This window comes from Phoca vitulina, unplaced genomic scaffold (assembly GCF_004348235.1).
Source record: "Phoca vitulina isolate PV1807 unplaced genomic scaffold, GSC_HSeal_1.0 scaffold25, whole genome shotgun sequence".
Taxonomy (NCBI): Eukaryota; Metazoa; Chordata; class Mammalia; order Carnivora; family Phocidae; genus Phoca; species Phoca vitulina.
The window spans coordinates 7,997,291-8,010,990 of NW_022589728.1; positions in this window are offsets into that span (position 1 = coordinate 7,997,291).

Below are 13,700 nucleotides of genomic sequence, written 5' to 3' on the forward strand. Positions count from 1 at the left end.
CTTTGGCCATTTATCAGTGTGATTGCCCTAGGAAAATGGAGATACATAGATTTTCTAAGGATTATTATTACTGGGTTTAAATTGTTGCTAATACACAGAGACTGGAAATACCCCTGCAGTACACTGGTCAAAGTGGGAGCTTCTGGAAGTCATATGGTGGATGGAGTGCTGGCTTGAGTTCGTCCTAGAGAGAGTCCAGTAGGAGTGCAGACCTATCCTGTGGTTACTTTCTCAATCCCCAAATGTATAATGGGAATATATATGCTTAGTAACAGGATAGTAAACCAAAGGCAATACCACACTCCTAAGGAAATGACAAGAGTTTTTGCTACATCAACAAATTGAGAGGTGCAGGAGTAGTTATTCCTACCATATCTCCATTTAATTAGCCTTTTCAGACAATACAAAACCAGATGGATCATGGGGAAAGATACTATATTGCTGCAAACCTGATAAGGTGATGATACAATCACATCTGTGATTCCAGATGTTATTTCTTTATTGTAGAAATAAACCTAGCCCCTGATACCTATTTACTATCACTGTATTTTCCCCACTAATATCAGCATAGATAATCAGAAACAGTTTGTCTTCATATGGCAAAGATAAAAGGAAGACCTTCATCAACAACTCTGCTCTTTGTCAACGTATTGCATAAGGCTGTGCTGACCAATTTAGTAGCTACTAGCCACATGTGGCTATTGACCACTAGTAATGCAGCTGGTACAATTATAGATGTGCTGTGAGAATAAAATATATAACAGATTTTCAAGACTATGAAAAAAATTTTAAATGTCATTAATATTTGTATATTGGTCACATATTGAAATACTATTTTGTTGTATTGGGCTAAATAAGACATACTATTAAATTATTTTTATTTTACTCTTTAACTGGGGTACCAGAAAATATTAAGGGGTAAATGTGGCTTGCATTTCCTGTTCATATTATATTTCTTTTTTTTTTTTTTTTTCAGAGAGAGAGAGTGAGCATGAGTGGGGGTGGGGAGGGGCAGAGGGAGAGGGAGAGAAAGAATCTTAAGCAGGCTCTACCCCTAGCACAGAGCCTGATGATGGGCTCAATCTCACAACCCTGAGATCATGACCTGAGCCAAAAATCAAGAGTCAGACACTTAACTGAGACACCTGGGGGCCTCTGTTCATATCATATTTCTATTGGACAACGTTGGTCTAGAGGAAACTAGATTGTATTGATAACCAACAGAACATCATTAATGTCCATTAAATTGATGAAATTAAAATAACTGGGGCCAGTAAGAAGGAATTAGGGCATCTCTGATGCCTTTGTAAGTTTTACATATGTTGAGGAGTAAATGGTTCAGGGACCTGCCACACCTGTGAAGGTTCTGAGGTTTAAGAGTCTTCATGATATCTCTCTTAAAGTGAGAAATACATTGGTGCATCTTGCATTGCACACCATATATAAAGAAATACAATGTTTGGAGGCCCCTTTTGGATTTTAGAGGCAACATGTTCCATATTTGGGCATGCTGCTTTGACCTACTTATCTGGTAACTAATAAGACTGATAATCTCAAGTAAGACCCAGCATAAAACCAACCAAGCAAGCAACAAGAAATTTTTAAAGGCTCAGCAGTAGGTCCCACTGCCCTGCCTCATGGGCCTTATGTCGCAAAAGACCCCATGATCTTAGAGGGCCTGTTGCAAGCCCCAGAAGGGGATTCAGTGTGAGTCTCCTGGGCTCTGGAGAGAGTAGTAGAAAGTGTTTCTACTACTGAGAATCATTCTCCTTCTGAAAAGAATCTCATAGATTGCTACCATACTTAATAGACAGTGCATGCTCAACCATGGTATATCAAAGAACTGGCTGGCATGACCTGGGTGTTATATAATCTAACTATTCATATAAATTGACATACTTTCAAACCTTCCATTATAAAACAACATACGTAAATAGTGCTGGCAAGTAACTCAGGGTCCCAGGATACTTGTTTCTAATCATTTGCCATTTTCCCTCTCAGCCCAATTCCATGGCCTCATGGGATGTCCCGATGACCAATTAACTGAAGAGGAAAAAGCACAGGTCTGGTCTACTTCTGTGTCTGCAGCACTTCTGCTCTGCTCTGGGGTGGCCCTGAAAGCAGCCATGGAGGGAAATCTCAGTGGCTACAACCTTAAATTGAAAATGTTGTGTGAAATGAGAGATGACTTCAAGTACAAATCTGCACCAATTCGTGAGCACTGGTTAACGGGCTGGCAGGCTGGACGTGGACTGAAGAATAAAACAAGACTGGGTAGTTGTTGAAAAGGTGGTCTGAAGGAGGGGTACACAGATGGAACTTTGGGAGTTGTCCTGGGACATGGAAATATTCAGATGGTAGGTTAGTGTGCCCCACAGCCTCCTTTGACAAACCCTCTGGTCAGTAGGACTATGTGCAAAGTAAGCATAGTTCGGGGATGGAGAACATGGATAGGCTCCACAAAATGTACTTTGTCTCACCAAAATTTATCTGGCTGTTGTACTGCTGACCACGCAATTTGTAAACAGGCAAGGCCAACACTGAGATGCAGTGTATGATCATCCCCCGCAGAGTCCCCTTCTGGCAGGTTGACTACGTCTGACCTGTTCCATTAACCACTGACTACCTTCAGAAGCTTAAGGGGTGGCTATAGAAACAGGGACATGTTTATGTAGTTACCTGTTTCTTCTATCTTCTCCTTATCCCACCAACTTATGTAAAGTACATTAGTGATGGCTAATGTTTTAAGTTTTAGGGAGAAATAGGATCAAATTGATATCACTCTGTGATGACAGTGTAGCTCTGTCCCTGGAGTGTGTCCCCTATATAGAGATACAAACTTTTCACTGGACAGAAAGATAACTCTGGTGGCTAAAGGACATGGGGTTGACTATGCTGGATACCTTCCATTTGTACCTCTAGATCCACTTTACACCTCTCCATAGTATTCTCTACCTATAAATTTGGCCTGTACGGATCACATCACTGAAGACTCTTGCCTTCTTCAATTAGGTTTAGTCAATGTGAAGCACTAGAAGAATGCATTGCTAAAGGGTTTTTGTTTTTGTTTTTGAGTGAAGAAACAGTGTCCTTATGGAGTTTTACAGTTTATTTTATTTTTTAAAAAAAGTTATTATTCTTTATTTTTTATTCTTTCTTCTTTCTTTCTTTCTTTTTCTTTATATTATTTTAAAAATTTTAATTCCAGCATAGTCAACATACAGTGTTAAATTAGTTTCAGGTGTACAATACAGTGATTCAACACTTCCATACATTACTCAGTGCTCATCATGGTAAATGTTATCTTAATCCCCTTTAGCTATTTCACCCATCCCCCACCCACCTCCCCTCTGGTAAGGACCAGTTTGTTCTCTATAGTTAAGAGTCTGTTCTTTGGTTTATTAGTTTGTTTCTTTTTTCTTTTTTTATTTGTTTGTTTTTTAAATTCCATATCTGCGTGAAATCATATGGTATTTGTCTTTCTCTGACTGACTTATTTTGCTTAGCATTATACTCTCTAGATCCATCCATGGCAAGATTTCATTCTTTTTTATGGCTAATAATATTCCACTGTGTGTGTGTGTGTGTGTGTGTGTGTGTAGGCTGCTTCCATAATTAAGCTATTATAAATAATGCTGCAATGAACATAGGGGTACATATATCTTTTCAAAATAATGTTTTTGTATTCTTTGGGTAAATACCCAGTAGTGGAATTACTGGATCAAATACCAATTCTATTTTTAATTTTTTGAGGAACCTCCACACTGTTTTCCACAGTGGCTGGATAGGTTTGCATTCCCACCAACAGTGCATGAGGGTTTCTTTTTCTCCACATCCTTGCCAACACCTGTTGTTTCTTGTGTTGTTGATTTTAGCCATTTTGACAGGTGTGAGGTGATCTCTCATTGTAGTTTTGATTTGCATTTCCCTGATGATGAATGATGTTGAGCATCTTTTCATGTGTCTGTTGGCCATCTGGATGTCTTCTTTGGAGAAATGTCTGTTCATGTCTTCTACCCATTTTTAATTGGATTATTTGGATTTTTTGGTGTTGAGTTGTATGGATGAAGTTTACATTTTAGCAGTGGAAACAAAAAATAAACAAACAAGATTATAAAATAATGTCAAGTAACACAATGAAAAAACATAAACAGATGGGGACATATCAAGAGGCCTATTCAGACAGGTTGACCAGACGAGACCTTGCTGAGGGGATTTGGCTTGAATATGGACCTTAATAAAATGAGAGGTAGTTCCAGAGAAGATCTGGGGAAGAGTATCGAGGCAGAGAAAAGTACACCTGGGGTGTGATAGGTGGTGGAGAAGAAAATGGGGAGATGTAAGAGGTAAATTTGGAGCAGTAGAGTTTTCAGATTGTGCAGAGCTTTGGAAATCATCACATGTATCTTAAATGGAACTTGGAATGTAGGAGGAAGTCAGTAAGTGGTTAGTGAACTAAAGAGTGGTGTGATCTAATTTACATGAAAAAGATCACCCTGGCTGCCACCTAGAGAATTGGCTAGAGGGAGCAAGAGTGGAGACATAAATTGGCTACTGCAATACTCCTCTTGTGAACTGGTGTCTGCTTAGAGTAATATGGAAACAGGGAAAGTGGGAAGAGTTGTTTGGATTGGGGGAAATACTTTAAAGGTAAGGTTGATAGGTCAATAGGCTATGCTTTCAGAATGGATGTGGGCTTGGATGCAAATAATTTGATAACTAGGGTATGGCCTTAACAGCTAGGCCCACAGTATTGCCATTAATTAAAACAGGGAAGATAGGAAGGAGGTTTGTGGGTGGGAGGAAATTGAGAATTCTGTTTTGGACCCTTTAAGTTTGAGATTGCCATTTTCCAAGTAGAGTATATTGGAAAGGTAGTTGGGAATAATCAACTCTGATACTCAAGGGAAAGTCTGGAATAAAAGTATCAATTTGAAGTACATTAGTGTATAGATGAATTTTAAAACCAAATACTGGCTGAAGAAACCTAGGAAATTTGTTCAGATAAAAACAGGAAATGGCTAAGGTTTGAGATATGAATCATGCCAATATTTAGACTTTAGGAAGATGAAGAGGTGACAGCAAAGAAGAGAAGAGATGAACAATGAATTCAGGAGGAAATAGCATGGTATCCTGAAATCTAAGTGAAAAAATTGTCTTTAGTTAGAGGAAATGATCAATTGTGCCAAATAGTCATGACAAATGGAGTCTGGGAATTGGCCATACAATTTGGCAAGATGGGGGTCATTGTTGATCTTGACAAGAGATTACAATATAGTGGTGGTACCAAAAGTCTAAGTCAGTGCAAAGTAAGAAACAAACGAAAAGTAATCAGGTGCTACACCTGGTAAGAAAAATTCTTTGAGGAATTTTGACATTAAAGGGAGCAGAGAAATGGGCTAGTAACTGGCAGAATCTAGGGGTTCTACAAATAATCTTTTAAGTGGGGATATCAAATGTGTTTGAAAATTACAACTAGAAGGCAGATAGAAAAGTAGTTAGAAATACTTTACGTGGTAGAGAATGAGGTTCAGACTGGAAAGGGAAGGAAATAAGACCAGGAAGTGGGGTACTGGTAAAATGGGAACACTTTTGAGGGGGAAAAAACAATGGGAGCTGGAAGACAGACAAGGTTGATCAAAGTCAGCTGTGTAACATTGTCCATATGACATCGACTGGAGTCCCCATTCTGGTGCCATGAAAGCCTCATTTCTCCCATTGCCTCTGCAGATTCGGTGCTAAAAGCAGAGACTTTGTCATCTCAGGCTTCAGGCTTCCTGAAACCATACCAGTTTAATGGGTGGGTCCTTCACTTTGTGTATGCTGCCCTGTTCCTTCCCTGTCAAACCAGATGTGGATTTGCTAATTTTCTATGACCTCTACATGTAAAAGCCACATGGAAGAGGCCTCATATAAGGCAGACTTTACAGGAGTTCACATCACAGAACACAAATCACTTAAAATGGAGTGTTTGAATCTGTTTTGAAAAATCTCTCTCTACCAACTCAGGCTCCAGCCTCCTGCTATGAAACATAGCAGTTTCCTTGTCTGTCTGGGCTCCCTTGACTTTTCCTCTCTGATTCCTGTTTACCCCATATTACTGAAGGTTTAATCTAGTTTAGTTTACTTTTCTCCCACCAAACCATATCCTGAGGACTTGTCTGCCACTCCCAGATCAGTTTTAAAAGCATTTTCTTAAACCAAGACAATCCCCTCCTTTCTAAAATTTCTGGCTCCAGTAGTTATGACCGTCTTCCCACTGGGATATCTGATGGAGGGCTATTGCAAGTTCACCTTTGATGTGAAACTGTTTTGGAGTGAGGTTCTTGGAGTGCCCCTGGGAGTTATTACTAACTGTGATAATTTGAGGATTTGTGAAGTTAGAATGTTGGTTATGTGTCCACGTGGATGTTAAAATTAATCCATCTGGACCATAACATGGGGATGAAGAGACATAGCAGAAAAGGCCAAAGTCACCCAAAACCTGCAGCCCAGATGATAACAATGAGCTGTCTGTTAGGAGCTGAATTGTATCTCCCCCAAATTCATATGTTGAAGCCCTAACCCCCTGGCACCTCAGAATGTGACTGTTTTTGGAGATAGGGCCTTTAATGAGGTAATTAAGTTAAAATGAAGCCATTAGGGTAGGCCCTGATCCAATAAGCAAACTGGTTCTTCACCTTGTTGTGTTCACGACACACCTTCCAATATGGGAATTTATGGTGGCAACACTGAAGGATATAAAAAGTAAACACCAGTTTTAAAAAAGAAATTCTAGAAAATGGAAAAAAAATATTTCTACAGTTGATACACTATTCACTTTGTGCTCAAAGCTACGTGGCTCTGTGTTAATAGAACTGCTGACAGTCCTGGCTTGGCCCCATTTTAAATACGGTCAGAGGTTTTTCTTAGGCATCTCACAATCTGCAACCAGTTCTGCCCCACTCTGAGTTGTGTCCCAGGATCTCCCAGCTTCCATCTTTGCCTGACAAAGATCACCCGGGGTATGTGTCCTCATTTTTAGAAAAACAATTGTATGTATTGGTAAAAAACTTGGAGGCACTCGTGAGGGTTTTAAGGACCATCAGTACGCTCCAGCACACTAATTGTAAACTACTGGTATTGAAATGTGAGACAAAATGAATGCACTCATCCATAGGGCTGTGGCTAAAATCCTCACTTAAAGGGCTCCCTATAGGTGAAAATGAAGAAACTTTGCTGTTAACTGCCTTGGTGTTTCTTTACTGATCTTTCTACAAATTCTAACAACAACAACAACAACAACAACAACACCCACAAACTATCACATGTGCCTATCGGAATTCACTCTCTTATCAAAGACATTTGAGTATCGCTGTGTGTTGTTTTTGTCATTTGCTCCTGATCAGTTGAACACCTTCACTCAGTGTGCAGGTGACCTGGCAGGTGAAGACAGGTACCTGTTAAACAAGGGTGTGCTGGAGGTCATCTATCATCTGGAGGTTATTCAGGAATAGGGAGGTGTGACAACTCCTCAAGGCCAGCAAGCCTTCGTGGTGAAGTTAGTGATGGATAAACTGGAAGGGAGGTGAAGCTCTTCGGCTGGATCAACAAAGAGATAGTATTGCTTGGTAATAGTCAAGGGGAGCTATCCTTGCCAAGCAGCAATACAAGGGAACAACTGGACTGAAAATGGCTTTTTCCCCCCACCAATGTTTTAGTGTGTGTGTGTGTGTGTGTGTGTGTGTAGAATACTTTTCATATATTTAAAATTTTTATTCTTTAAAAAATTAACCACTATGGTAGAATATACTTGAAGAGCTTGAATAAGTATTTTCTTATAGATACCTCCAAATTATATATTCAGGACTGACATTATTATTTCAGATGATATATTATTTAAACAAAAAAGATGTATACTCAAAGAAGGAACTTTTGTACTCTAAGCAAAATTTTTTGGTCCTCCTGGGGTACAGAATGAGTTATCCAGCACTGGTTCCCCTTATAGGGTTTCTGGGTGCATCTGATTTATCTAATGTGCCTGTCTATATTCATTATGTTATATTATAGATTAGTATAGTTTTTGCTAAAATTGGTCATGTCAAAACATGCTATCTTTATATTTACTTAATTAGTTGTCTGGTCAATTGAAATGGCTGCATTCAATTGTTTTTAGATATTGAGCTTATAGCTCTTTGACTTTATTTCTGCTTTCCTCCAGCACAAAATGATACTGAGTATGACACCCTAAATATAATGCCTTTCTTCATAATCTTTTTTGCAGTAATTCTTCTTGTCCCACCCACTAAATGTGGGGACAGGACCAAAATACGAGGACTGTCTCATTGTTAACTCATACTTACTACAGCTGTTCATGGAACATAATAGAGGCAATTATCTGCTAATATCTGATTGTCCTTAAGTCCTAGGTAAAGTTGACAGATCAAAACCCACCAAACATCAAGGCAAGTAAACATATGTGCATTTTTTTACTCACATATAATGATATCATTTTCACATACCTCTTCTCTGTCTCCAGCCTGCTCTTTTCTATATTCCCAGTATTCTTAAATCATCCAAGTTCAAGTTCCAACTTCCTGTGGACATCTAACAAGTCATGATCCATCTCTGACCTCAGTGACTTGTTTCTATGTTCTGCTAATTTCTCACAAGACTAACTTACTTTTGTGCACTGAAACCACATCTAGTACCCTGTGCTAACTCCCTCTTTGCTAAACTACTTAACAAAGATGTTGCTAGTCCATACAGCGTCATTGTGAGAATTAGAAGAAGGTGTCCTTTCTTCAAGTATTTTACTTCCACTTGTAGAAACTGCAGTACAAATTTACAATTACAAATCAGTAATGACTATTGTGTAAAGGTGGCTCCCAGAATAAGGCAGGGCCCTGCCAGAATGCCCAGTATCCAATTCCTCCAGGACTATGACTCTGGATACCTCTTTTATTTTAATTGAAGTGCAGTTGACACTCAATGTCACATTAGTTTCATGTATACAACATAGCAGTTCAATAACTCTATACATTATGCTATGCTCACCACACATGTAGCTACCATCTGTCACCATACAACACTATTACAATACCATTGACTATATTCCCTATGCTGTAACTTTCATCCCTGTGACTTACTCTTCCATAACTGGAAGCCTGTACCTCCTACTCCCCTTCACCCATTTTGCCAATCCCTGCATGCACTCCCCTCCCCTCTGGCAACTACCAGTTTGTTCTTCGCATTTATGAGTCTGTTTCCACTTTTGTGTCTATTCATTTGTTTTGTTTTTTGGATTCTACATATAAGAGAAATCATACGGTATTCATCTTTCTATGATTTATTTCACTTAGCATAGTTCCCTTTAGGTCCAATAGAGAAATCTTTATTTATTTTCTATTTATTTTTTCTATAAAGTTATTTTTTAAAGATTTTACTTATTTATTTGAGAGAGAGAGCATGTGCATGCACACAAGAGAAAGCACAAGAGAGCGAGAGAGAAAGAGAGAGAGAGATAGCGGGAGCAGGGGCAGAGGGAGAAGCAGACCCCCTGCTGAGCAGGGAGCCCTACACGGGCTTGATCCCAGGAATCTGGGATCAGGACCTGAGCCGAAGGTAGACGCTTAACCGAGTGAGCCACCCAGGTACCCCTAGAGACCTCTTTTTAAATCCTGATTATAAAAGTAATATTGGACAAATAGAGAAATTGTAAAAGCATAATGAACATATAAACACAATGCCACTACCCAGAAATAATCACATAGCTAAGGAATTTTTTTGGTCAACTGATGAAAACTCAAAGTAGCTCAACTAAGAGGACTTTTATCAAAAGAAAATAATAAGCAATTTCACAAAAGATCTCAAAAAATAGGAACAGGAACAAGAAAGTCAGGATCAACTCTGAGGCTCTGTTCCATCGGTACACGGCTCTTAGCAGAGGAGCTTTGCTGTAGTTCTGATTCTTTATTACTTTCTTCTCCACCTGAACTTGACTGCATCATTGTCTGACTTACTCTCTGCATCTCTTAATTCAAATCTTCAATAAAATCATTTGAATAGCTCATTCAGCCCAGGATTGGTCATGCTTGGGTCAGAGACTCACTACTATCCCAGTCTTAAGAAAAATCATGTTTGGATTTTGGTTGCAATTGCATTAAACTTTTAAATTAACTTAGAGATTACTAATAATTTTAGAATGCTGACTTATATAGTGGAGAAACATGGCATGTCTATCTATTTTGTCAAATATTTCTTCTTTTATATTTTAGTAGATTTGAGTTTCTACATATTTTGGTTCCTAAATATTTTCTATTTGTTGTTGCTTTTACAAACAGAATGATTTTGATGATATATTCAGTAATTATCAATTTGCATATATTTATCAAGCAAGACTTGTTCTAATAATTAACTACTTGCCTTTTGTTTGTTTGTTTCCTCTTTGAAGATGTTGGGGAGGTACAGGAAGTCCTGATGGAATGCTGATCAGAGATTGTTCCATCACAGTTCATTAGATCAATGGGGCCCTGCAATCTATTATGTAATACTCTTGATAACCAACTAGGATCTCTGCATTTCTTGTTCAGAGATTTTCTCTTTACTATGTCCAACATTAGGGATATCATTTGCTCCTTGTGGCAGCTTCTTCATGCTTCCTGATGACTGGGTCTCTAGTCTTTTGATACATTCTATATGCTGAGGATAATATCTTACATCTGCTTGAGTGTGACCTTCATAGCATGGAAACTGGTTGATTATATTTTTGTGGTCTCTCTTCAGGCATGTTTGAAATTTTAAAATTAACTGGTTACACATCACACTTTGGTAGTGCTTTAAAAGTTGTGGCTGATTATGTGTTCTTGATTCTTTGTTGACTTCAATGATGACAACAGTAAAGTATAATGAGGAAGGCCTAGTAATATAGGATGCACACATTTTAATTTTTTACATCTTGATTTATTGATGTCAATCCTAATTGGTGGTGACATGCTGCATGAGGCAGGCTTTAGAAAGAATCAGGCAGAAGCATGAAGGCAAACTGGTTGGCCAATCATAAAGCCACATTCATTTCAAAAGTGAAGAAATGATCTCTATGTGTCACTGCATGGTCTTTCCTTTAAAATATTTGCTAACCAACAGACTCATTCCTTTAATACCGGCAATTTCCTAAATGAAAACAACTTTTTATTCACCCACATAAAATACTAGGTTTTTGGAAACAACATGAGGAAAACCCAAAGCCACAACACTAGTTTCAAAGACATCAATTGTAATGTTCCCTCAAATTACCTTGTCAAGCTCTTAGACTGATCAGCCTTTGAAATAATAGAAGTTAAACAGTACAGTTTGAAATGGAAACAAAACCGTAATTCCTTGCTTCTTTGTAGCTGGTGAGTGTGTACAGTATTCTACTGCAAAACACAAGTAAAATCTTGTAGTAAAATATTGTGTTTGTCTCATGCACAGCAGCAAGCTAATGATAAGCAGTTCCCAAGCTTGGCCTGGCTACTCAAGCTATCATTTGAGTAGCTAAGGACACCCTTTGAAGCCAAAGGGTCTGCTGAGTCTAAGTCTTCTTGCCTCCTATGGAGTAGGATGTGCTCTGCAAAGGTGTCAGAAGATCTGTTTCCCAGCATTATCTCTTAGCACATATGTGAATTTGGGCAACTCATTGAACCCCATCAAACTTGATATTCTTTACCTGTAACACAGTGGTAAAAACAGCTGTCTTATAGGCTTGTGGATGATTACTGAAAATAAATAGGTATAACTAGGTCGTGGGGCGGTTTGGCGGCAGTGGAGAGCAAGGAAGCCAGAACAGAAGGCAAGGGTTCTGTTGATGAAGGGCACACTAAATCATAGTAGGGACCTAGGGCTTTATTCTGCAGGATTTGTATTAGTCACAGGTTTGTGATTGAACGGCATATATTTATTTTCATACCTAATTCTTAATTAATCTTTTGATGTATTTATTATATTCCCAAGTAAACAGCATCTTTAGGTGTCCTGAAGGAAAGTCAACACCCTTTACTTAAGAGGGCTTGTTTCAATTAGACCCTGTCATCTCTTGTGAAGGCACTGCTTGATAACCTTGCAAACAAGGAGATAAACCTCAAGGAAGCAAAAAATTAGACAAACGTAGTAAAAAATAAAAATAGTAACACTGAGATGAATAATGCACAAAGTACATGTGATCCAATTCATCACACGTATCAATGGAAGACCAAAACTTATCTTTTGCAATCTACACCTGCACTTTATAGCATAATAACCACATGTGACTTTCAACTTGCAATGTGGCCAGTCAAGACCAACCTGTGCTGTAACTGTAAAATACACCCTAGATTTCAAACACCTAGTATGAAACAAAAATGTAAAAATCTCTCATTAACATTCATTTTTTAGGATTTTATTAATTCATTTGAGAGAGAGAGAGCATGAGCAGAGGGGCAGAGGCAGAGGGAGAAGCAGACTCTCCGCTGAGCAGAGAGCCCAACATGGGGCTCAATCCCAGGACCTGAAATCATGACCTGAGCCACCCAGGTGCCCCTCATTAACATTCATATATTGAGTACAAGTTGAATGATAATATTTTAGGGTAGTATAAAATAAAATGTATTGTTACAATTAATTTCACTTTGTCTTTTTACCTTTGTAATGGGGAAAATAGAAAATAATAAAACTGTGCGTGTGACACATATTCCATTTTGATCGGAAAGCATTATACTAGATCATTCTGGAGCAATACTAGAAACAGAGCATTGCAGTATCAGGACTTTCTCCTTAGATACCTCCTGAAGAATGAGTAAACTACTTGAAAACAGATGTTATGGTTATCTTTATACTTCTCGGAGCAAATGCTGTATATATTGATGGCTATGAGTGTACACATGGCCATTGTGCTTCTACTTTAAAAAAATAGATAGTTGGCAAATCACCGTGGAAACTTGTGATGTTCCTACCAAAGCTTGAGCCCCGAGATGACCTTTGTAGTTTGCTGTGATCAGAGTTTTTAGGCAGCGGTGTTGGTCCCAAAAGCCTCTCTTCAGAGAGCACAGGGTTGTGAGACAGCAGTGCCCATAGATGGAAATAAAAGGGCTGTGAGTAGCGGGGGAGGGTTCTGTACATCACGGAAGTCCATAATGGGAAATCTGCCATTGCCATCGAGTCAAAACTTAAATCATTTACATTCTCTTATTTCTTGTGTTTGTGTTTTGCCCCTACTTATATATTTTTGGAGGCAGGAACTGTACACGGACCCAGCATTGTGTTTCATCCAGGCAGGAGTTTGACAGATCCTTTTCAGTGATAAAGCTCTTAATGTGATTTGACTTGCTTTTTACAATTGTGCTAATGACATGCACTACCACACTAGGTGCTTATTTTTAAAATTATTTTAGCTGCTAAATCTCAGCATTAAAAATTTTATATGTGATGGGAAAACATACCACTTGTGTATTCTTATTAGATGACCTGTGAATTATAAAATTATTTCTAACTGGAAGAGAGCAGGAGGTGGTTTCCTGTGAAAATCAAGCTTAGTGCCGCCCCAGTTCAATGCATTTTTACTTTTTGTGAGCTTGTAAGAGATTATTACCATAATTCCAAATTGGCTGCTATATGTTCCAGACGTATAATCCCAAAGAGGTAATACGCTGAGATTCTGGAAATGCTTTTTAACAAAAATGTCTGCCACGTTGGTTGACACACTAAAA